Here is a 26534-nt window from a genome sequence, read left to right as displayed (position 1 = left end):
CTGGGATCATGACCTGAGCCGAATGCAGACCCTTAATGACTGAGCCACCCAGGCACCCTAATTTTTCTTTTTAAATGTCTGACTGAGACCTTATCCAGGCATTTACCCATTAACTCGGATTAGGGTGGTTGGCCCTCAGGAGAACTCTCCTACCTTCTTGAAGTTCTTGTGCCATACAGCAGTCTCTTATAAACCACTCACTGCTGTGGACTATTTTAACTTATAGAAATTATTCACCCTCCGAATTGCACCTTACGAGATTGGGGGCAGTTCTTGGATCCTAATTCACATGCTGCCTGTTCTTTTCTACTGGCATATCAGTTTGAAGCTGCACCAACACAACTCAGTACAGATACTTGCGTGTTTGCCTGGGTTTCCACATTTACTGTTATGTCTGCTTCTTTGGCCCAATATTTATTTATTCTTTGAAATTATTAAATATTTCAACCAGTTCTTGAAAATGAGAAACAGTCATGTTACCAAAGATTTGTACTCTACTTTACTTTTATTTTTTATTTTTGTGTTTCTGCTCTAGAATGAGCAACACGCTCCAACTAATGCTCCTCACAACAAGGGCACTATTTCTGAGTTCACATTGGAACTCTTAATCCACTCCTATTGATGGCAAGATTGATTTCTTCACTCTCTCACCTCACATATGAAGGTTGTTACAAAGTTGATGAGGATAATCAAGTCATACTGGAAAGAATGTTCTGGACCGTGAATATGCAGCTGCAATGAGGAGATATTTTGGCACTTCCAGCATTATAAAAGTTAGAATGATTAATAAGAAGAAGTATGGAATTGATCTACTGAGAATACTATAATCCCTTCATGGTTATTAAGAGATGTGTGAAGTACATAGAAATAGATGTAGATTATTTGTTACTGAAGGGATTCGTGATTCAATTTTATCACCTTTAGAAAATTATGTTGGTTTTTTGCATTTTATAAAACATTTAAAAGTTGTGACTTCCATGCTCAGAGCAGTGTTCTTATATAATGCTATATCTTATGAAGCTATATCAAAAACTTATATGTTCTAAATACAGAGAACCACATTGGTGATTGCCAAAGGGGAAGGGAGTGGGAGGTGGGCAAAATGGGTGAAAAGGAGAAAGAGGTACAAGTTTCCAGTTATGGAATGAAAAAAAAAAGTGTGTGTGTGTGTGTGTGTTCTAAATGTCCTAAATTGTACAGCAGAACCAATGCATGCTTACCTCTGCTTCTTCATGACCCTCTACTAAAATAACTCGGGATTTTAAGGTATTAAATGACAAATACAAATGTCACACAAGAAATGATGTTGCAACGCAGTTTTGGAAGCTAGAAGGCAAATAGACAAATAGTAACTGCCTTAGCCTGAAGAAAGGTGAATTCCAAGACATTCATAAAGAATGTCCAGAAGCAGAAGCAACATTATTTGTACCACAAAACTCAGAAACTCTCCAGAATTGCCACCACTGGGTATCCATGAACCTAAAGGTAAAGGTGGGGTTAATACAAGAGGATTGTTAACTGCCTGCAAGTAGAGAACCAGATCCCTAAGTGCATCACAAGTAACTAGGTGACTTCCTCTTCTATGGAAGGCTGGGGTTTACTTTCTGTAGAGGATGAGTCAGAGGGCATGCTTAGTAGAGATCACAGGGCCGAACTAGGGCATTTCTAACTTCATGGACTACACACAGAACCCTTGAGATCTCTCTCATCTTCCCCCTAACCCAACGCTATGAATACTAACAGCCAATATTAGACTCTCCTGCCATGAGGTTGGATAATTCTTCTCTGGGGAATCGAACCAGACTAAGAGAAAAGACCTAAAAAACATTAACAGTCAGGAGTTTACAGGGCCAGATCACCCACCAAGGAGGTGCACCAGTTGACAAGCCCAAAAGTATCTTATTAGATGTTTAGTGACTCATTCTTACATATTTATGAGCAGCCATGTATCCCCAGACATCTGAAGAAAGCCTCTAAGGTGAAAGACAGAGACCAAACAAACAAAAATAACAAATGTGGAGAAAATAAAATGATGGAAGCAGTAGAAAACTTTAAGAGTGTGTGTGTGTGTGTGTGTGTGCACATTTAACATCTATCTCCCAGAACTAAGAAATTTTATTTCCTCGGGAAAAAAAAGACCGTGATATTAAAAAAATAAATATCCAGGGCGCCTGGGTGGCTCAGTTGGTTGGGCGACTGCCTTCGGCTCAGGTCATGATCCTGGAGTCCCTGGATCGAGTCCCGCATCGGGCTCCCTGCTCGGCGGGGAGTCTGCTTCTCCCTCTGACCCTCCCCCCTCTCATGTGCTCTCTTTCTCATTCTCTCTCTCTCAAATGAATAAATAAAATCTTTAAAAATAAATTAATTAATTAATTAATTAATATCCAGACAAGTAAAGGAAAACTTTTGGAGATTAAAAATAGGATAGCAGAAATGATTTTAAAAAGTCAACTAGAAAATGTTGAATTTTAACTTAAGGAAAACTCTAACAAATTAGAATAAAAAGCCTAAATGTAGAAAATCAAATAGGAAGAAAAAAATACAGCACCAATCTAAGAAGTTCATTATCTGAACAGTGGGAAAACCAGAAAGAACAGAAGAAATTATGATAAGGAGATTATCAAGTAGATGATTTTACAAATGTTCTGGAACTGAAGTTCAGAGTGAAAAGTCCATAGATGCCTAACACAGTGGTGGGGAGGGATACATATCACTTTAAAATTCAGAACATGGGGCACCTGGGTGACTCAGTTGGTTAAGCCTCCACCTCTTGGTTTCAGTTTCTCATAATCTCAAGGTCATGAGATCCAGCCCCACATTGGGCTCGTATTCAGCACAGTCTGCTTGAGATTCTTTTCCCCTCCACTTCCCTCCCCCTCTGCTCCTCCCCCCACTTGTGCTTGCTCTCTCTCTCTCTCTCTCAAATTAATAAATAAATAAAATCTTAAAAAAAATAAAATAAAATTTAGAACATGGATGAAACTTCCAGAGAGAGAAAAACAGAATGGCATCAAACTTGCCAGCAGCAACACTAGATAAACAAAAAAAACATGGGAAAAATTAGGAATATTACTGTTATCCTCTATTTTTACAGCAGCCAAACTGGAAATAAAGTGTGAGAGTGGAATAAAGACATACCGTGTTTATAAAGTACCACAAACTTATCTCCCTGAGGACTTTCTCAGGAAATTAATAGAAGACATGTCACCCAAAAAAAGGGTGTAAGTCAAGAAAAAGAGAGACATGGACTAACACACAGGGGAACCAATGCATGTGAAAGACAATGGGAATTTCTGGGATGACGGTGAAGGAAGATCCCAAAACTACAATAGCTATGCAAAGGGTTAACAGAGAGTCAGTCCAGAGAACAGGAGGAGAAAACTGTCCTAGCATATCTCAGAGAAGATAGAATGAATAGAAATGCCTACGCATTTAAAATATTGAGAAGATATTTACACTCTGGCAGAGTTTAGAGATAAATAAGCAATAGGTATATAGAAAATCAAGCAACCAAAACAACATGCCTACACACACACATAATTTTTAACTCAATTAAAGGCAAAACCAAAATAAAAAGTTTCCAATAAAGGAAATGTGCACATAATTATTTATATGAGTTAGCTGTAAAAAATATTTATATACTCACAATAAGGTAAAAACTGATTATTGACCTAACAAACAGAAATAAACATATTGGAAAAATGGGAGAAGAAAGTGAAGGAGATTGGAGGTTATGAAGGAATTAAATTTCATTTTTCACTGTAGTAAGTGAATACATAATTTCTAAAAAAAGAAAAGCACAGCTGAATTATTAAAGTAATTCAAGACTATTTTTTTCTGAAATATATAGGTAAATATCAAAAACATGAATAAAGGATTTGAAATTGATTGGGAGAGGTAGAAAAAGGGAAAGAGAAATAGACACTGTTTCCATTAAAAGCCTTGTAGATATATTGGCATGTACATTTTTATCAAAATTATACTTTTACTTATTTTACTTCCTACTTATTTGTTTTAAAAGTAATTTTAAGCAGGAAGGGAAAAATGAAGGGAGGGGAATCAGGGGGAGACAAACCATGAGAGATTATGGACTCTGAGAAACAAACTGGGGGTTCTAGAGGGGAGGGGGTTGGGGGGATGGATTAGCCTGGTGATGGGTAATAAAGAGGGCACGTACTGCATGGAGCACTGGGTGTTATACGCAAACAATGAATCATGGAACACTACATCAAACACTAATGATGTAACATATGGTGATTAACATAACATAATAAAAAAAGTAATTTTAAGAAATAATTTTGTTGGAATTGAAGCATTGAGTCTTTTTCTTTCTTTTTCTTTCTTTCTTTTTTTCTTTTTTTTTTTTTAAGAAACAGTATGTCATATTGGAACAAGCTTGGAACAAGTTCTGGGCCTGGAGAAAGAAGCTCTCACTTAAAGCTAACCAGGTCTGTGACTGCTGAGTGTTGAGGTTGATGAAGTAATGGGCAATCGTAGTAATTGAAACCAGAATCTACACTAATGGTTTTTTCAGAGGGAATTTTTCTGGTGCCAAGAAAAATGTGGGGAAAAAAATTACAAGATACAAGTATTGAAAAGAGAAAATTATAAGGTTTGGAGTAGATAGATAAATCAGCATTAATCAATCATGTGTGTTGAGCACTTTAGCACATACCATCTCATATAATGTTCTCAGAAACTGCTACCTTCAAGAGTTTCAGGTTTTAAATAAGAGAGTTTGCACTGACCATATCACCTGTCTTTAATATTAGAAGAAGCTGTCCTTTTTCTTCCTCAAAGCTAGGTTTTGTGCTTGATATGAACTTGGTCCAACAGTTACATTCTCTTTCTGAATAATTTTTCTTTCCCACTTTTGGCTCCTAATTTATGGGCTATACACATGCTCAGAATGGCTCTCCCATTTTTTTTTTTTTTTTTTTTTAGAGAGAGAGCAAATGGGGGAAGGGCAGAGGCAGAGAGAGAGAGAATCTTAAGCACGCTCCACACCCAGTGCAGAGCCCCATAAGAGACTCTATCTCATGACCCTGAGATCATGACCTGAGCTAAAATCAAGAGTCACACCCTAACCGACTGAGCCACCCAGGTGCCCCAATGGCTCTCCAATTTTATCGATTAACTAAGTAATCAAGAAAATTAGACCCTACCTCATCACGTCCATCGATTGCTACTGCACATGTTATACCAGCTCCCCCCTTGGTAACCAAGTCTTCAAAAGAATGGTCTGAATTGCTGTCTCCACTGTCTGCCATTAACTTCTTCAAATGACTTAAAATAAATTTCTGTCCTCTCCATGACTCTGTAAATGTTCCAGTTAATGTCACTATTTTCTAATGGGTTGCTTTCAAACCTTATTTCATTTGACCTATGGGCACTCCATGTCATTGTTAACCTGCTTGCTCTTCCCCTTGCTTCTCCACCGACCTCTAAATATGTGTCCCTACATCTTTGTCTTTGGTCCTCTCCACTTCTCACCAATATCATCCCCAACTTTAGCTAAAATAGGTGCCCAAACGCCTACCACACTTCCTTGATTAGAGCTCTTAAAATGACAAGAATTATATACAGAATTGCTCCCAGATCTCCTTATCTTTCTGGGTTCCCTTTTTTCTTGAAAACTATTCTAATTCACATGGAAGAGGACAAGCCCTGGGAATAATCCTACTCTCCTTCTTCATCCTTAGCCCCACAGCTGTCACCTACACCTACATATTGCTAACCTGTCTCCTTTTCCTTGTTCGATCCCTTCTTCCCACCCATTGCTGTCTCTTCTCAAAGCCTCATCCACGAGCATTTTCACAGACAGCAGTAATACCCCCATTCCCAGTGTCAGCCCTCACATCTCAGCATCTTTAATTCATCTTCCACAGTGCTATGAGGGTTATCTAACCTAAAATACAAATTTTGTCATTTTACTCAATGGTTTGAAATCTCTCAATAGCTTCCTGTTACCTGTAGGATAAAGTCCAAGCCCACTAGCTCATGGCTTTCCATAATCGGGCACGTAGCTACTTGCCCCACCTTACCTCTTCCTGTCACACCTTGCATTCTACACTTTAACCATGATGTATTTTTTCCAGCTTCTGGATTGCTCATCTGTACTTCCATTCAGATTGCATCATCATTCCAGGATTACATTCTCCTTTTCTTCCCCATCTCCACACTCAACTGGGAACATCTACAATTAAAATGCTTCTTCAAAATCACTTTTGTATAAAGTCTTCTAGGAGCCCGCCCAACTAAATGTAACCACTTCTTCATTGCACCTCCACTTATCTCTCTGCATAACTACATTTTAGCAAAGAAATTTTTTTTGCATTTATATATTGGACTGTGAGCTTCTTTAGGACATAATATGTGTCCTTTTTGTTTTGTAACATCTGGTTTCAAAAAGTTCCTACAGAATAGTATGTGCTTTCCCTAGGAAACTCACAAAGCTCTATGAGTCCTCTACATAACCAGAAATGTATTAGGAATACAGCTCTAGACAATTCTTTGCATGGAAGTTGATATATTTTGAGTTATGTTGTTGCAAATGACAAGATTCCATTCTTTTTATGGCTGAGTAATATTCCATCGTATATATATATATATAACCACATCTTCTTTATCCATTTATCCATTGATGGACATTTACCTTGCTTCCATATCTTGGCTACTGCAGTTAAAGGAGATATGTTATATGTAGGATCTATACACAATAGATTTTCAAGACAGTATAAAAAAGAATATAAAATATCTAATGCTAAGTGAAATAAGTCAGACTGAGAAAGACAGATACCATATGATTTCACTCATATGTGGAATCTAAAAAACAAAGCAAATGAATAAACAAACAAGAAGCAGAATCAGACCTATAAATAGAGAACAAACTGATGGTAGCAGAGGGGACAGGGGTGGGGGGGTGGGCAAAATGGGTGAAGGGGAATGGGAGATACAGGCTTCCAGTTATGGAATAAATAAATCACGGGAATAAAAGGCCCAGCATAAGAAATATAGTCAATGATATTGTAATAGTGTTGTATGGTGACAGATGGTAGCTATCCTTGTAGTGACCATAGCATAACATGTAGAGAAGTGGAATCATTATGTTGTACACCTGAAACTAATGCAACATTGTGTGTCATCTACACTCAAATAAGTCTTTTTAAATCTCATGAATAATGTCTATATTGATTACTTATTGAAGTGATATAATTTGGGTAGATCAAGCTAAATCAAATACATTGCAGGCTTCTTTTTGCTTTTTTAAAAAAGTATGCCTACTAGAAAATTTAAAATTACACAGATGGCTCATATTTGTGGCTCACATATTTCTATTGGACAGTATTGGTATAGAAGCTGTGTGGGAAAGGGTAGACAACAAATATTAATTGAATACCCTTTGTGGGTTTTCATTTATGTTGTTTTATCTTGGATTCACAACAATTAAAGATAATTTCAATAGCTATTATTCTTATACCCGCTAGTTCCAGGAAACACCATATTTTCTTTCTCTTAAACAAAATTCTAAAGTCCAGGGTAAAATAAGTTAAATGGAAAGTTTTTTTTTTTCTCCAGCATTGTAAGTAATTCTGTGCATTTAATATTAGTCTAAGAAAGGGAAACAAAATTTAAGAACTTCTAAGTAATAAATATTGCATTATCAGTTGTTCTGGTATAGGAAATTTGTTTTAAAAAAAAAAAACTGTCTTAAAAGCTGAATTATTTAAGCTGTAAAGGAGAAAACTGGTATCATTACCTGGTCTGCTAATTTACATTGAGATAACATGTGGACAGACTATGTCCTGCCCTTCCTGGATATTTTTAATTGGTATGCCCTCTGTCTTTCACTAATGTATCATATTTCTTCCATTATCTATAAAAGAAGCAAGTGTCCTTTCACCTTGAAAACTGAAATGCCTCTTCCTGATACAATCAGATGCTTTCCAACCTCTTTTAAAAGAAAGGAAATTGCTTCTCTGGCTGCGAGCCATCATGAAGCTGAGACCAAGTGCCTTGGTAAAGGTAAGGCACCCTAATGAATGACTTTCTTTTGAAAGAAGGAGAGACAGTCCCTGCAGTAATTCAGTACAAGCTGCTGTTATTTAGACACTAATGGAAGAAATAAAAATAGATAAATAAAGACACAGCTTCCCATGTGTAGCTGTCAGAGGTGACAGTGAGATAGGAAGTCATTTCCAACCAATAAAAATGTGGAATTTCGTTACTTAAAAGAACAGGACCGAAAACCCATTTTGGTACTTTGAGTTCTCTTCTTTTACATATGGCCAGCCCCTACACTGAAAGGAAGGGCGAGTGGAAGGGTGAAAAGAAGGAAGGGAAGAATCAAAACAATAAAATCTTCATTGATGCACACATCTGCTTTGAAATACTATACTTTACTCAGAGGCCAACTTTTAGGTTGCCCTCATGAGAAAAGACCACAGGTTTTGTACAGTATGTTGATGTCACATTTTGTACAGCTGTCATTTAATACTTGTTTCCTCAACTTGTGGTATTTTTCTTAGATACAGGAAATAAGGAATTATCATTCGTTTACTATTTGGTTTTTCTTTATTCGATATTATTTATTTTACTCTAACATAGAAGGCCAAGATACACAGTTCAGAACAAATACATTAAACTGCCTTAAAATTTGGCATGATCAAAATTTACATTGTTTCTTTCCCTTTGATGCTTTATACTTACCTGGTTTTTTGTCTCTATTTTATTAATGGTTCTACTCCAAACCTTAGTGGCTGAAAACAACCGCCATTTTATTGCTCATCTCATCATCAGGAACTTGAGCAAGATTTGTAAGAGAAAACTGGCTCTTGTTCCAAACAGCATTGGATACCTGGCTTAACTGGGTCTGGAGGTTTCAAAGTGACGCACTCACATATCTGGGGCTCTGATGTTGGCAACCATTCCCCACATAATCGGTCTCTGAATTTAGTAGTCCTAATCTACTTTTATCATTTGGTTGTCCAGACTGAGCATCTTTCCAAAGGTAGAAATAGGAACCCCCAAACCTCTTCACACTTAAGGCCCAAAGTCACACAATGCCATGTATGTTGCATTCCACTGGTCATTGCAGATCACAGGACCAGCACAGAGCAAGAGGAGGGGAAAGAGCTTTCATCTCTTGATGAAAAGAGTGATAAAGTCACATTACCAAGGGGCTGGTTGAACAGGGGGAATTGTAGCTATCTTTGAAGACAATATACCAAGCACTTGTAAAACAAATGAGAATAAAAACTTAAAGGGATGCATACAAAAGGTTCCATTGTATATATGGACCACATCTTCTTTATCCATTATAAAACTAAAATAGAGGGCGCCTGGGTGGCTCAGTCATTAAGCGTCTGCCTTCAGCTCAGGTCATGATCCAGGGTCCTGGGATCGAGCCCCGCGTCAGGCTCCCTGCTCCATGGGAAGCCTGCTTCTCCCTCTCCCACTCTCCCCACTTGTGTTCCTGCTCTCACTATCTCTCTGTCAAATAAATAAATAAAATCTTACAAAAAAAAACACCTAAAATAGAACTATAACCAGTGCAGTACTTGCAATGTTTTCAAAAAAGTGCCTTCAACAGAAAACTTTATCCTTCCCACTTACACTTACCAGCAAATTAAATGAGCCAGGAATTACAGTGCAATTTAAATTGGTCAGGCACACAAAAATAGACGAAACCATCTTATTTTCTTTTCTTAAAGAAACTTGTATCATTAAAGTTACCTCCCACAGGAATACAAGAAACCAATGTTTCCTGAAGAACATTCTACAGAATTCTAGTTATCTAGAATTATACTAAATATTCTTTGGGAAAATTGGGAATCTAGTTAAACATCATTAGGAAATGTTAAGTTTAAATAAGTAAAGTAAGTTTCTAGCTACAGGATTTTATCAGAGTATTTAAGTGATAATGGATAATATTAATATGTGATCACTGGTTAAACTACTTTAACCATGGAAAATTTTCTTGCCAAACAAAGGTTCTGAAATATACTATTTGAAATATTACTACAAGCCTATCTAAATTATACATAGAGTAAAATCTTCACGAATCCATGAAACCCACTACTATCTTAGAATAACAACACACAATAGCAAAGTATAGTTAATCCCAATAATAGAATAATTGTTTAATATTAGAAAATCTGCTGATATAATCTATAGACAAAAATGAGATAAAACATAGACAAAATTAATAGAAATTGAAATACATGTGATTTAATTCAATATTCATTTATAAAATCTCAATCAACTATGATTAAAGAGATAATTATTTAATATATTAAGGAATATCTGGACAGAATAGATAGAAAATGTATCTATCTCAAACAATAGCTAATGTCACATTTGATTATGACAGAAATATTTCCAATAAAATCAGAAACAATTACCACTATTACCCACTATTACCCACCCACTATTACTACTATTAACATTATTCTCTACATTAGCAGTTTTTAGAAATTCCAGATGATGTAAAAAGATAAGGAAAAGAATTAGCCTTACCTAGGAGAAAGATAATTAAATTGCCATTATTTGATGATGACATACACTGACCTATATGTAATGAGAAAAATGATAAAGAAGGACTAAAAGAATGTCCATCCAAATACTAACCATAGTTTTTTGGAGGAAGGGAATGGAATCTAGTTATTTTTATCTTTGATCATTTCTGAGTTTCTCAACCTTTAGACAATTAAATTATAAGAATTCTATTCAAATAGTATATTATTTTCATAACTGCATCTGAACTTTGCAGACAAAAGCTTGGGATTTCTTAGTCTTAACCCAGTTCCCACAGGTCGTAATTGAGAATACTATCACAGTGAAGGTGCATTAGTTCTCCTAAAGAACCAACTATAGATTAATCAAGGTGCTCAAAATTTCCTATCCACTAAGTAGTCACAGTCCCTTTAGCCATAATTAGCAATTTGAAAAAAGTGTGTTGTTATTTTGAAGGATTTTCTATGGCATATTCAGACACCCAAATGTCCCTGTAGGGAACTTCAGCCATTTACCCACTGTTCCATCTGGATCTCTAAAGAACACAAATTCACTTGCTGGGGGCCATTTTGTGGTAAATACTATAGAGAAAGCTCCTTAAAAATTTCAGGATGCATTTAGAGATTTAGGAAGGGCCAAAAAAGTTCACATCAGCTGAAAACAGACAATCATGATTCTTTTTACTCCAAACCCAAGAGAAGATGTCTTGACATGGCAGATGTTTAAACTGTTCTCATTAGTTAATAGTCATGAATATTATCTCCAATTCATTGACCTGAATGGTAAAGATACTCTTAACTTTTTTCAAAAGGCTAATTGAAATGAACAAATGCATTGATAATAATAATGATAGTTAATGAGATTAGGACAATAATTTTCAAATGGAGACAGTTTTGCCCATCCCTCTTCCCTTTTTCCACTGGTGGAAACATTTAAGAATGTCTTGAGATGCTTTAGGTCATGAAAACTAGGGGTAAGGGTGCTATTCACATCTGGATTTAGTCTGCTGAACATTCTAGAGTGCACAGGATAGCACCCCACAACAACGAATAACCTGTCCCAAAATGTCAATACTGTCAAGATTGAGAAACCTTAAATTAGACAATGTACTATGTTGTGTATGTTGTGTATATTGTGTTTTCTTTAGAGGAAGCTTCTATTTTCCTCCCAAAGAAGCAATGCAAATGCTTTTGGAAATGAATTGACATGTAACTGGGAATCTGTATATGATTTTTTACTCTATTTTCTGAGTGTTAACTCATTTGCAAATAAGTTAGGTATATTAACTAATTTAAACCTCACAGCAACTTTGTGATGCACTGTGGCAGGAACCTAAACTACCTTATTAGCCATTCTTCTCATCTTCCCCAGTCTTGAAGTCAGGCACATGGTTGCTCATGCATAGAATGTGTTTCTCCACATCCCTTAAAGCTAGGTGACCTCTAAGCAAAGGATAAGGATGTAATGTTTGTACAAATACCTAGGTATTTCCTATAATACAATTATCATAAGATCTCCTCATCCTTTTTCTTTTTGCTAGATGGAGATGGTGAAAATCTTAGCAGCCACCTTGGACCCACATGTTGCAGCTATATGTGAGGATTATAGTGCCACTTTCCTACTCTAAATGCTTCCCTACCTTTGGACTATTATGCACGTCAGAAATAAATTCCTTATTTTTTTAATCCACTGTACTTAGAGGTTTTGTTATTTTAGCAGATTATCCTATACCCTAGCTGTTACACAGAGGTACTATCATTATCACCACTTTAAATGGGTAGAGCAGAGAAATTAAGGCACTTAACCAAAGCAACAACTAACAAATTTGTAAAGGGTGAGATCAAACCAAATACAGCTCCAGACCCTGTGGTGTTGACCACCATTCAATGCTACCTCACTAGCTAGAGCTTTTAAAAAGTCACTGTAGTATAGAACAGATCAACAAAACGAAGAGCTGATTTTTGAAAGAATTAATAAAATTGATAAACCCCTAGCCAGACATTTCAAAAAGAAAAGAGAAAGGACCCAAATAAATAAAATCACGACTGAAAGAGAGGAGATCACAACCAATACCACAGAAATACAAACAATTATGAGAGAATATTATGAAAAATTATATGCCAACAAACTGGGCAATCTGGAAGAAATGGACAAATTCCTAGAAACATACAAACTACTGAAGCTGAAACAGGAAGAAATAGAAAATTGGAACAGATCCATAACCAGCAAAGAAATTGAATCAGTAATAAAAAATCTCCCAACAAACAAAAGTCCAAGGCCAGATGGCTTCCCAGGGGAATTCTACTAGACATTTAAAGAAGAATTAATACCTATTCTTCTCAAATTGTTCCAAAAACTAAAAATGGAAGGAAAACTTCCAAACTCCTTCTACAAGGCCAACATTACCTTGATTCCAAAACCAGACAAAGACCCCACTAAAAAGGAGAATTACTAGGCCAGAATCCCTGATGAACATGGATGCAAAAATTCTCAAGATACTAGCAAATTGACTCCAACAGTACATTAAAAGGATTATTTACCACAATGAAGTGGGATTTATTCCTGGGCTGCAGGAGTAGTTCAATATTCACAGATCAATCAAAGTGATATACCACATTAATAAAAGAAAGGATAAGAACCATATGAACTTCAATAGATGCAAAAAAAAAGAAGCATTTGACAAAATACATCATCCATTCTTGACAAAAACCTTCAACAAAGTAGGGATAGATGGAACACACTTCAACATCATAAAGGCCATATGCGAAAGACCCACAGGTAATATCATCTTCAACAGGGAAAAACTGAGAGCTTTTTCTCTATAGTCAGGAACAAGAAAGGGATGTGCATTCTCACCATTACTATTTAACATAGTACCAGAAGTCGTAGCCTCAGCAACCAGACAACTAAAAGAAAGAAAAGGCATCCAAATCAGGAAGCAGTCAAACTTTCACTATTTGCAGACGACGTGATATCCTATATAGAAAACCCAAAAGACTCCACCAAAAAATCGCTAGAACTAATATATGAAGTCAGCAAAGTAACAGGATATAAAATCAACAGACTGAATCTGTTGCATTTCTACCAATATTAAAGCATCAGAAAGAGAATTACAATTGCACCAAAAACCCTAAGATACCTAGGAATAAACCTAACCAAAGAGATAAAGTATCTATACTCTGAAAACTATAGAACTTATGAAAGAAATTGAAGATGACACAAAGAAATGGAAAAACATTCCATGCTCATGGATTGGAAAAACAAACATTGTTAAAACGTCTATCCAAAGCAATCTACATATTTAATGCAATCCCTATCAAAATACCACCAGCATTTTTCATAGACCTAGAACAAACAATCCTAAAATTTGTATGGAACCACAAAAGACCTGAATAACCAAAGCAATCCTGAAAAAGAAAAGCAAAGTTAGAGGCATCACGATTTCCAAACTTCAATCTGTAGTCCTCGAGACAGTATGGTACTGGCACAAAAACAGACACATAGATCAATGGAACACAATAGACAATCCAGAAATGGACCCACAACTATATGGTCAATTAATCTTCGTCAAAGCAGGAAAGAATATCCAATAGAAAAAAAAAAAAAGTCTCTTGGGTGCCTGTGTGGCTTAGTCAGTTAAATGTCCAACTCTTTGATTTCGGCTCAGGTCATGATTTCAGGGTCCTGGGATCAAGCCTGGTATCGGGCTCCATGCTAAGTGGGGAGTCTGCTTGAGGATTCTTTCTCTTGGCCCTCCCCCCATTCCCCCACCTCCTCCACTCATTCATGCTCTCTCTCTCACTCTGTCTCTCTCCAAAATAAAAATAAATGAATATTTTTGAAAAGACAGTCTCTTCAACAAATGGTGTTGGGAGAACTGGACAGCAAATGCAGAAGAATGAAACTGGACCACTTTTTTACACCATACACAAAAACAAATTCAAAATGGATGAAGGACCTAAATGTGAGACAGGAAACCATCAGAATCCTACCGGAGAACACAGACAGCAACTTCTTTGACCTCGACCAGAGCAACATCTTACTGGACACATTGCCAGAGGCAAGGGAAACCAAAGCAAAAATGAACTCTTGGTACTTCATCAAGATAAAAACCTTCTCACAGTGAAGGAATCAATCAACAAAACTAAAAGGCATCCTATGAAATAGGAGAAGATATTTGCAAATGACATATCTGATAAAGACCAGTATTGCACTGTATGTTAAGTAGAATTTAAATAAAAATTTGGGAGAAAAAAAGGAAAAAGTCATTGTAGTATTGTAACAGCATGAGTCCAAGAAACTCCTAAAAGCTTTTCTGCAACGTTTTTCAAAGGGAATTGGCATTTACAAAAGAAGAGGTGGGGAGAGTTACATTACATCTCAATGAAGCAACTGTCACAATTCCATTGAAATCAAATTTATCTTTTTCTCTAAAGGGAAAAATTGAAGAGCTTTAAACATCCGATTGAACCATGGTACTCTTCAATGGTCACACATCAGAATCAGTGAGTTACACTGACAATAGGTACCAATGCCTAATGGTGTGGTGGGTCTTGGTACAGATCACTACTAGCTAGACGTAAGATGAAGAGGAAACCTAGAAAGAAAGGGTGGTGTATGCAAAGCCAATAATTTAATTTTAAAAAGCAACAAAAATAACAAGAAAACTCCCATACTATTTAATGGAAATAATCTTGACCCCCTACTGCCAAAGAGTACAATTATTGGTGTTAAATAGGAAGTGTCATAGTATCAGCTTTAAGCAGGAAATATTTGGCTCCACAAATCATAGGAAAAAAGTAGAAGGATATAATATTTTAAGGAGTTGTAAAGAACCCAGAAATTTGAGAGCAGTAGTGCTGTATAGCCAGGTCTCACAGGAACAAAACAAGGAAAGCCATCAGAAACCAAATGTTCCCTATCTCCCCGTTGGGATCACATTTTCATGCATTTCTGCTTTTTCTGCTAGACTACTTCATTCATCTGCCCCTCTTGCAAGGGCCCCTTTCTGCATCAGCTTGCACGTTTCTCCAAGTGAATACTTCAGCCCCTCTACACAATAGCAGCTCTTCATACATCATTGTGATGATGTCCTTAAGGTTAACTGCCTTGGGGGCGCCTGGGTGGCTCAGTTGGTTAAGCGACTGCCTTCGGCTCAGGTCATGATCCTGGAGTCCCTGGATCGAGTCCCGCATGGGGCTTCCTGCTCGGCAGGGAGTCTGCTTCGTCCTCTGACCCTATCCCCTCTCAGGTGTTCTCTCTCTCTCAAATAAATAAATAAAATCTTTAAAAAAAAAAAAAAAAGGTTAACTGCCTTGGGCAGGTCTGTTTCCCAATTCTAAATTTCTAAGAGATGGATCTGATTGGCTTTCTTCACTTTTTTTTTTTTTTTTTTTTTTTGAGCCAGGTTATTCAAGTCATAAGTTTCTGCCTTGCTGAAACACAGACTTGCTGCCTTGGGGTAGATGCACATCCCTGGGCCACTAAATATCAGCCAGATGGTGTGGTCACATGGTACATGACCATAACACACCCACTCATTCTCCAGCAAGGACCTCAGCAACTTCCCGTAGAAGGAGCTGAGGAAATCGCAGGCCATTATAAACAAGTCTAGTACAGCTTTGATAATTTTGCTTAACTGAAAAACCATTTTCAACTCAGATACTAATCAAGAAACAATTCTTTCTGCCAAATATAGTAGAATGAAATATGCTTGCAACTGCTGCAGTGGGAAAGAACAGAGAGGCAGCTGAGCAGAGCACACAGAATACAACAAAGCAAAACACCGGGGTACGCACAGAATGTGCAGGTAGAGAGCAGAGTTGCAGCACTAACAAACAGAGAAAGAACGTGTATCATGTAGGATTCATGAAGTTTTGAGTAAGAGAAATTTACTCTGGCCAGCTTGGGTAAATGAATACAGGAGGAATATAGGAGGAACACTCAGGACTAAGAGGAAAACTCAGGTAGCAATCAGGTAGTGTTTAGAGTCTAAGGAGCTACTTTAGAAGTTCATCCAGGTGCTACAAGTGGAATGGATAGGTCCAAACATTTTCCGTTTGTCACTCTGACCACTAATCAAATTCTCAGAATTCCAAGAATTCCCAATTAGACTTGAAGGGAAGAAATCACCTGCCAAATTGTACCTAAAGGTAGGACAGAGAGAATTCCCCAGAAGGAAACTGAATTCTATTTACAAGTTAAAGGGGGAATTGTTGGGATGGTGATGATGATGACGATGATGTCCAATACAGAAACTATTTCTTGAGTAGTAAACAATTAGTAGAGGCAGTTGGCAGAATATAATGCTGAGAACAGCCTCTTCAAGAATACTGCTGAAAAGACTGGTTAATAAAAGTGAAATTTGAACAAATGCAGGTGAAACTGAACTAAATCTTCCACTGGAAATAAAAATAGTAGCTAAAATGTACATAGCAGTTCCTATGTGCTAGAACACATTTCATTTATTAACTCTTTTAATCTATACTTCAAACCCATGAAGTTGTTAGTCAAGTCCCACTTAGGGAGAGAAAACACTGAGAGGTTAAGTGACTTACATAGGAAGCAGCTGACCTAGGATCAGATCCCCTGCATCCCTCTCCAATCCACGCTTTACCCAAGAATCCATTGCAAAGTTCTTATGAAAGGAAAGGAAATGTTCCACAGAAAGACCAAGAAACATAGAGAAAAGAATAAGCAGAACTTAGACAAAGTGAGAGGAGAAATCTAAAATTAGATAAAGCCAGATCTCCTGATGATATATCAAACTAAAGATTTCACTGACTTTTTAGTTAAGAGAAACACAGGTACTAAGTAGAGAATCTACTACATATTGCTTATGTTTTCTTGAATCTGGAGGTGCCAAAGTTCATTATACAGTTGATTTCTTATTGCAGATTGTAAGGTTATACATTCCCAGCTAATCTGGTCCTTCTGTTCTCCCAGATTAAAGTGTTCTCCATGGCGGACCCCTCCAACAAGAGTTGTTAGGTATAGTTGAAGTGCTGACTGAGACTTGGGTATTTTCAGTTTACGCTGTTACACAAGGAAACCTTTTGTATAGTTTTCCATCATTCTTTTAAATGATCTTTAAACAAGAGAAATTCCTGCTAACTAGATAATTTCCTTCTGGTTTAATTCCAGGAAAAGAAGAGCATGAAAGAGTGTGAGGGCCAGAGAGAACCAGGCTATAACGGTCTACATCCTTCCATTGGGCAATTGTTTATATTACAGTCTTAAGAATTTCACTTCTTCCCCTTTCTGTTTGTCTCCATGAACAAATTAAATGGGACTCCAGATTGAAATTGTTTGTAAACAACAGAGGATTATTTGGTTGGTAGAAAAGGCTTGTCTACAATTTCAGATAAACTGAAATCCTGTGTACTAGAAATAGCAAAACACTGGTCCTGAACTAACAAACTAACCATCTTTTTGTCTCCATCTCAGGTTTTCTGCTTATAATATGGCTAATTGTCCATGGAGGGTAGACTAAATTGTATAGAGTTCATGAATTCCACCAACAGTACACATTTAACCATATGGTAAATAAAACAGGGAATTTTAGCATATTCTGTTTCCTGAATCTCCTATGTTCATACCTGAATTGCTTCAAAAAAGTGAAAGAGAGGAAAGAGAGGAAGTAGATCCATCCAAGGGCAAAGAGTGATGGATTTCCAAGGCAGTTTACCTTTGTCTTCCTACTCTTTCACACTTCATGAACAAACCAAAAAACCTTTTTTTTCCTCTCTGTTAGAAACACTGCACTGGAAAGAAAAAAATGAGAGGACTCAGAAATGTCACTTATGAGTCAGTCAGTTAAACATCTGCCTTCGGCTCAGGTCATGATCCCAGGGTCCTGGGATTGAGCCCCGCATCGGGCTCCCTGCTCAGAAGGGCGTCTGCTTCTCCCTTTCCCCTCTGCTCTAGCTCTCTCTCAAATAAATAAATAAAATCTTTTTAAAAAATCTGATTTCATTTTATTTGGATATATACCCAGAAGTGGAATTGCTGGATCATATGGTAGTTGCATTTTTAATTTTTTGAAAAACCTCTATGTTATTTTCTATAGTGGCTGTATCAGTTTACCTTCCCACCAACAGTGCACAGGGGTTCCTTTTCTCCACATCCTTACTAATACTTGTTATCTCTTTTTTTGATGATATAACAGGTGTGAAGTAATATATCATTCCAGATCTTTCACCTCCTATGTTAAATTTATTCTTAAGTATTTTATTGTTTCTGATGCTCTTATGAATGGGACTGTTTTCTTTATTTCTTTTTGAGAGAATCTGTTGTTAGTGTATAGAAATGCAACTGATTCTACATGTTGATTTTGTTTCCTGAAACTTTACTGAATTTGTCTAATATTTTTTGGTAGGGTCTTTAGGATTTTCTATATATAAGTTCATATCATCTGCCAAACAAATACAGTTTTACTTCTTCCTTTCAAATTTGGATGCCTTTTATTTCTTATTCTTGTCTAATTTCTCTAGCTAGGACTTCCATGTTGAATAGTAAAGGTAAGAGCAAGCACCTTTGTCTTTTCCTGATCTTAGAGGAAAAGACTTCCAAGGTTCACTATGGAGTATGATGTTAGCTATGGGTTTATTATATATGGCTTTTATTATGTTGAGGTATGTTCCTTCTGTACCCAATTTGTTAAGAGTTTTTGCCATGAAAGGGTGCTGTATTTTGTCAAATGCCTTTTCTGCATGTATTGAGATAATCATATAACTTTTACATTTTATTATATTAATGTGATGTATCACATTTATTGACTTGTATATGTTGAACCATCCTTGCATCCTAGGGATAAATCCCACTTGATAATGGCTTATGATCTTTTTTAATGTGTTGTTATATACCATCTGCTAATATTTTGTTGAGAATTTTTTTTGTATGTTCATCGGAGACATTGGTCTCTAGTTTTCTTGTAGTGTCCTTATCTGGCTTTGGTATTAGAATATTTCTGGTCTCATAAAATGTGTTCAGAAGTTTTCCCTCCTTTTCAATCTTTTGGAAGATTTTGAAAAGGATTAGCATTAAATCTTCTTTAAACGTTTGGTAAAATTCACCAGAGAAGCTATCTGGTCTTGGGTTTTTCTTTATTTGGAGATTTTTGATTACTAATTCAATCTCCTTACTAATAATTGTAAACTGTTCAGATCTTCTATTTCTTCATGATTCAGCCTTGGTTAAGTGGTATATTCCTAGTATTTATCCACTCTTTCTAGGTTATCCCATTTGTTGGTGTATAATTGTTCATAGAATTCTCTTATGATGCTTTATATTTCTGTGGTATCAATTGTAATATCTTCTCTTTCATTTCTGATTTTATTTTGTTTATTAGAGCTGAGAAGATTTCCCTTGGCCATAAGCTGTGCTGCCTTGGGGGCAGATAATGCAAATAAAGTAAAACTGTTAGTTTTACCCTCTCTAATGAATCCAAACTCATTTTTTTTTTTTTTTGCTCTAGCGATGTGTTGGAACTTCATTACTAAGAACCTGGACTTCCACAAAGGCTCTCTTTCTCTCTTTGTGGGCAATTGTCTAAGACAGTATTTTCCAGGAGTTTCCAGACCATAGCCAAGAGGGTCTGACGACAGTTCATGGACCACTGCAAGGTCCACAGCTGGGGCTGAGTTCTGTATCCCTATCGCTTGACACATGGGTAGGCAAGACTCCTCCCGGGTCATGTGGCATATAGTGCTAGATCTTATAGCTCTTACAAAGGCACTTTTTTTCACAGATGGACAGCAAATTATTGTTTGGTGGGGGTTGGGGGGCACAAATGAGTGACATCTTATTCAAATCAGCTATCGCTAATGTACTCCCTTTTCAGCTGTTATTGAACACATACTATATGCCAGGCACAGGGCCAGTTACCTTCTTTGCATTATTCCAGTTAATATGCTGACAATAATTTGATGAAGCACATTGTATTATTATCATTACCACTATTGTCAAATGAGAAAACTTAAAGAAGTTAAGTAACTTACTCATTATGTACAACTATTTGTAGAACTCACATCCAATTCTACTGGACTTTAAAAACGTTGAGACAAAACATGATGTGAACAGGCCTTTCTTAGCTTTCCAGTCTTCACTGCTCAAGAATTAGTTATTATGTGAGTTATTATGTGGTAGGTGCTATTCTAGGCACTGGAAATATAAATGAATAAATGAGCCATACAAAGACCCTGCTTTCCTAAAGCTTATATTCTGGTAGAGAATGCAGATAATCAGAGTGAGTTGTTTTTTTTTTAATATGTAATTCTGAGTAATAGTAAGTGCTGTGAATATTCAAGTGAGATAATTAGCTAAAGAGTACATGGCAGAAACTAAATGATCAGAATAACATCTGAAGAAAAGCCTCTCTTAAGAAATTGTATTTGAGCTGAAATCTGAATGATGAAAAGATACCAGCCACAGAAAGGTCTGGTGTAGACTATTCCAGGTAGAGAAAGGGACTGCGAATATACTCTAAGGGAGGAACATGCAGGGCATATTTTAAAAATTGGAATAATCCAATGTGTCTGGACCATAGTAAACAAGTGGAAGAGTGTAAAGAAATGAGTTAGAGAAGCAAGCAAAGACAAGATAATGAAGGGCTTTATAGGCCAGAGGGGAGGTACATGGCTTGTGCACTAAAGGAAATGGGAAGCCATTGGAGAGTTTGAAGCAAGAAAGTGATCTGATGCAAGTCATGTTAAATATAATTTAGTATAAAGATATAGAAATAGATAGAGATAGATAAGATATATCTCACCCTGGTTACTAGGTGGCAAATGGAATAGAAGGAGCAAGAAGAGAGGCAAAAAGACTGACAAGGCTCTTTCAATAGTCCAAATAGGAGATGATGGTGGCTTTGACAGAGTAAATGGTGTGAGGGAAGGGGATTTCAATACACATTTTGAATATATATTGTATGTACAACTGCCTGGATTCGCTGAAGGATTAGATGTGGATAATTAAAAAAAGAGAAATCGGGGTGCCTGGGTGGCACAGTCAGTTGAGCCATTGACTCTTGGTTTTGGCTCAGGTCTGATCTCAGGTCAGGCTCCACGCTCAGCACAGTCTGCTTGGGTTTCTCTTTCCCTCTCCCTTTACCCTTCCCCCACTTCTCTCCCTCTCTGTCTAAAATAAATAAGTACAACTTTAAAAAAAGAAAAAAAGAAAAATCAAGGATGACTCTTACATTTTGGGCCCAAGCAATTTATTTATTGGTAGTATCATTACCTGAAATGTGGAGAAATAGCTCCTGACGTCTGTTATAAGCAACATGGATTAGATTCCTATTTTATCGGGCACATGACCTAGTCAGAGGGTGGAAAGGGAAATGAAAAGGGAAGTCCATAGATACAGCTTTACCACTAATGGTATGACATGAAAGCAAATCACTTCACCTTGCAGAGTCTTGAGTATAAAATAAGATCAACAGACTAATAACTCTTTCCCAGTATTCTTTCACACACTAAAAGACTGTATCTAAACTCCTATCTTCCATGCTTTTTGTGCATAGAACTTCTATCTCAAATCACTATCTTCTGTTTCAGCTTATTTTTCACCCCTGCTCCTATAATATCTCTTAAAATGCATATTAATAGCAATTACTTTTTTTTAGATTTTATTTATTTACTTGAGTGGGGGGCAGAGGGAGAGGGAGAACGAAAAGCAGACTCTCCAATGAGCAGGGAGCCCAACATGGGGCTCAATCCCAGGACTGTGAGATCATGACCTGAGCAGAAGGCAGACATTTAACTGACTGAGCTACCCAGGCACCCCAATAACAATTGTTTTTTTAACTGAAGGGAGGAAGGTTCAGTAAGGCAGAGAAGTAACATAGAAACTTGCCCATTAGCAATTGTGGTTAATCATGACAAATCCATCTGTACTGTACTAGCATGCAAATTTTCCATTGTAACATATATCCAGCCTTTATCCCTTTTACAAATTATCATCACCAATTCTCTCCTTAAATCATTAGTGACTTTCCTCCATATCACTTTCTCCCTGGAGATCACCTCTAGCATGCCTATTCTTCAGCTGCCAGGCCTTTTAAAGCCTCAAGAGCTTGTAAATTGTTCCATGACCTACGGTGCCAACCCGATTTTTGTTCATAGGATAGATCTTAGACTATTAAAAATTGTTAAGATAAAAATTTTCTTTCTTTTTATTATATTTCAAAGTAAACTTCTATGGGTAATAAATAAGCATTTTGGGTCATTCAAATACATACTATTGAAAGATATCTAAATCAAAAAAAAAAAGAAAGAAAGATATCTAAATCAATTTGACCAAGTCTGGAAAGCTTTAAGTTTACATACAATATAACTTGATAATTTTTTTAAAGATTTATTTATTTATTTGAGAGACAAGAGAGAGCCGGAGGAGGGGCAGAGGGAGAGGGAGAGAATCCCAAGCAGACTCCCTGCTCAGTGCAGAGCCCCACACAGGGCTCGATCTCACAACCCTGAGATCATGACCTGAACCAAAATTAAGAATTGGTAGCTTAACCGACTGAGCCACCCAGGCGCCCCTATAAGTTGATAATTTAAAAAATCATGCTTAAACTACAATAAAATAACTGATGATGTCATACTAATCCTTCACATTTACTATTCAACTATTCTGTTGAAAGAATTGGAGATGTATCTAGTTTTAAAAAAAAATTAGACTAGGGTATTATCTCATATTATATGTGAAGATATATATATCCCAGATAAGTTATAGAAAACAAATATAAAAGACAAAATTAAAGCAGACACAGATGATATAGGTTGACATTATTGTAACTTTGGAAAGAGAAGATCTATCTAATTACAACACAAAACACAGAGACACAAAGAAGAAATTGATACGTTACCACATTATAAAAACTTCTGCATAAAAAAAAGAAACTTTTTTAAAAGGAAAAATTGAAAGAAAAATATTTGATATATACATAATATCCAAAGTACCTCAATAATTCCTGTAATTCAATATTTAAAAAAAGGAATTAACTGAACCCAACAGAAAAAAAAAATCGTGCATGGAAATACACAGAAGAGGAAATAAAAATGCCAATAAACCTGTAAAAGAATGTTAACTAAGAATAAAGAAAATGAAAATAAAATACATATCATTTTTTACTCATTACATTGGAAAAAATATTTTTTAAATGATAATATTAATGAATACGTGTAAAGACCTATTCTTATAACTCTGGATGAAAATGTAAGTTGTCAGAGAAAATATGGATGGCATTATTAATAATAAAAAAAAACAGGCTTCCTTCTATCCAGTAATAGTCTGATATTTCATGAAAGGCAAAAGGCATGAACAGGTTTTCTGTGTAACAAGTTTGTACTAACATAAAATGCAAAGCAATCTAAATGTCCATCAACAATTGAATAGAAAACTAAGCAGTATTTTATAGTATGTGAAGACATTTAATGACCTCCAAGAGATACTATAAAGAGAACATTACATGTCAATACATATAATACTGTTCATGTTTTAAAATTGTCAATTTCTTTTGTTTTGTATGTGCACATATGTACGAAAAGTGTTTTAAAGTTTAGCAAAAGCATGTATCAAACATCTAATCATGGTCAGTGTTGGGAAAACGAATGGTAGGAGGTAGATGGGGCTACCAAAAAAGAACTTTTGCTTTATCTGTCTTGTTTACATCTTTTGCAATGAGAACATATTTATGTGTGAGTTGAGTAATTAAATTAAAAAATAAAATAAATAACTGGAGAAAACTTTTTAAGTTTAAGCCAGAGAAATAAATCATTGTCAGACTTAGCCCAAAGATCACATTTTTTTCAAAAAGGACTAAATCTATATCCAAGCACAGATTTCAACATCCATATGTTGAGAAGCTGAAAATAAAATGAAATCCAGAATAAAAAAAAAATCACAAGATGTGTTCATCTTTATTTCCTTCTGAATTAGTACCCATATGCTATATATAAATAAATTACTCTCATTATTAACCTTTGTTCATTTGAAACCTTTGAAAGATGATATGAAGAAAAGAGAAACAAGACATATTCCTGAGTTTCTCATATAGTTCAAAAAGAAACATTGGAGTAATCTAATTGGCAGTAACTGTTTATAAAAATCCAGTCTTGTATGCAGGTCCAAATATATCTTGCTATTAGTATAATCAACATACAGGTAGTGAGTATGACTTAAATCAGGTGCAAGGGCAGATGTGATTCCTGTGGTTTTCTTTCATCATTTAGAGACACCGTTTCAGACTAAATGACATGGTTTTAAAAATAACATATATCTAAACCCAAAAAGAGATTATAAAAACTTCACCATTAGTAAATAGGTGAAACTTTAGCCATATATAAGACAAAAAACATAGTTTTGGGCTTACAACTAATTTTTAACTTCAGAGGTTAAAATTAAACCAAGAAAACAATGAAATGGAACAGCTCTAAATCTCCAGAGATATTGAAGAAGACAAAGCATTAGGGCAGTGGAAAGCCCTCTTAAGCATTTATTAAGAATTAACCAGTTATCCATCTATATATTTTTCAGATATCATACGAGATTAAAAGAAAAAGACATAATTTTCCAGAAATGAACTATTAATGTGAACAATTTTACCCATACCAAAAAATAAAAAAAATTAGAATTGTTCATGTGTCCCAAAGTCTTAATAGTATAATCAGAAGTTTATTAGAGTTATTGTTCAATATTATATTATTGAACTAAAGGCTATGCAGGCACTTCCAGAGACACCTAGCAAGTGATAAATATTTATTGAGCACCTACTGGATGCAATACTCCAAGCTAAGAATAGAGAAAATGGTGGTACAAACATTGTAAACAAGATCAAGATATAGTCCAGGCTCATTTGGAGTTTAAACTCTAAAGGAGAATATAAGTATAGAATAGTTAATATCATTGATGATTGGTTAATGATGTGTATTATGCTGAGAGTAAACAATTGGTGATCTTACCTATTCAGAAGATGTTAACTGGGGTTAAGTGAAGGACTCCCTGAAGAAAGGACATTTAAGTTAAATTGTGAAGGATTAGTAGGAAAAGCTGGATAAAGAAGTGGATGGAGGATTGCAGAAAAGTATTTCCCAAAGAGGGAAAAGCACGTTTGAAGGTCCTGAGGCAGACAAGAGGACAATATTGGAAGATGACAAGAGATCACAACTCAAAAGAGAGCATTGCAAGAGATGAAGCTATTGAGGTAGGCAGGTCTCAGATCAGATAGGGCTTTATAGAACACATTAAGGATTTTGGATCTAAGGAACAATTAGGAGTCATTGAAAGGGTTTTAATTAGAAAAAGAATATAATAAATGTGTACTATTATAAAGAGATCTTGACTGTTGTATGAAGACTGATCAGAGTTGATCAGTGGTACACGTGGGAAAATCAAAGAGAAGGTTTTTACAGTATCCACGTGAGAGGTGGCTCAGCTATGGTGAAGATGGTTGGGATGCAGAGATTCAAGAGACTGCTATGTGGGTGGAATGAATAGGATTGAGTATGTGGAAATAGGAGATAAAGAAGGTGATGTTCATAATGTCTCACAGATTTTGGTCAGGGACATATGAAAAATCTATCAGGATTCTTACTAAGTATGGATACAGAGTTTGGACACGTCTGGTTTGCATAGCTTTGCAGTGCAGTACCTGTGTAGATCATTTGAGAGATCATTTGGAAAATATTCTGCAGTCATCAGGAAAATTTAGACCCTGTATACAATCTCCAAGGATTCCTAGAAACTTTTCTGTGGAATTAGTCCTTGAAAGAAGCTTGGACTTCTGCACCTGAGAGCACTGATATTAGCTGTGTGCTCTAGAAATGCTGAGAGAAGCAGTTCTAAGTCAAAGGAGGAAGGAAGAATCATTGTCTCTGGGAACCCCACAAGAATGACAGGGAACTCAGAGGATGCCAGTAAGCCCAGGGGTAGAGTATTTGTATCACAACCCTTTGCTAAGTATTTCTAGGGAAGAAGTTGTTTTCTTTTTTTTTTTTTTTTTAAGATTTTATTTATTTATT

Source organism: Leptonychotes weddellii, chromosome 3 (genome assembly GCF_054177405.1).
Source record: "Leptonychotes weddellii isolate Sample4059 chromosome 3, ASM5417740v2, whole genome shotgun sequence".
NCBI classification, from domain to species: Eukaryota; Metazoa; Chordata; class Mammalia; order Carnivora; family Phocidae; genus Leptonychotes; species Leptonychotes weddellii.
This window is presented reverse-complemented; position numbering follows the sequence as displayed.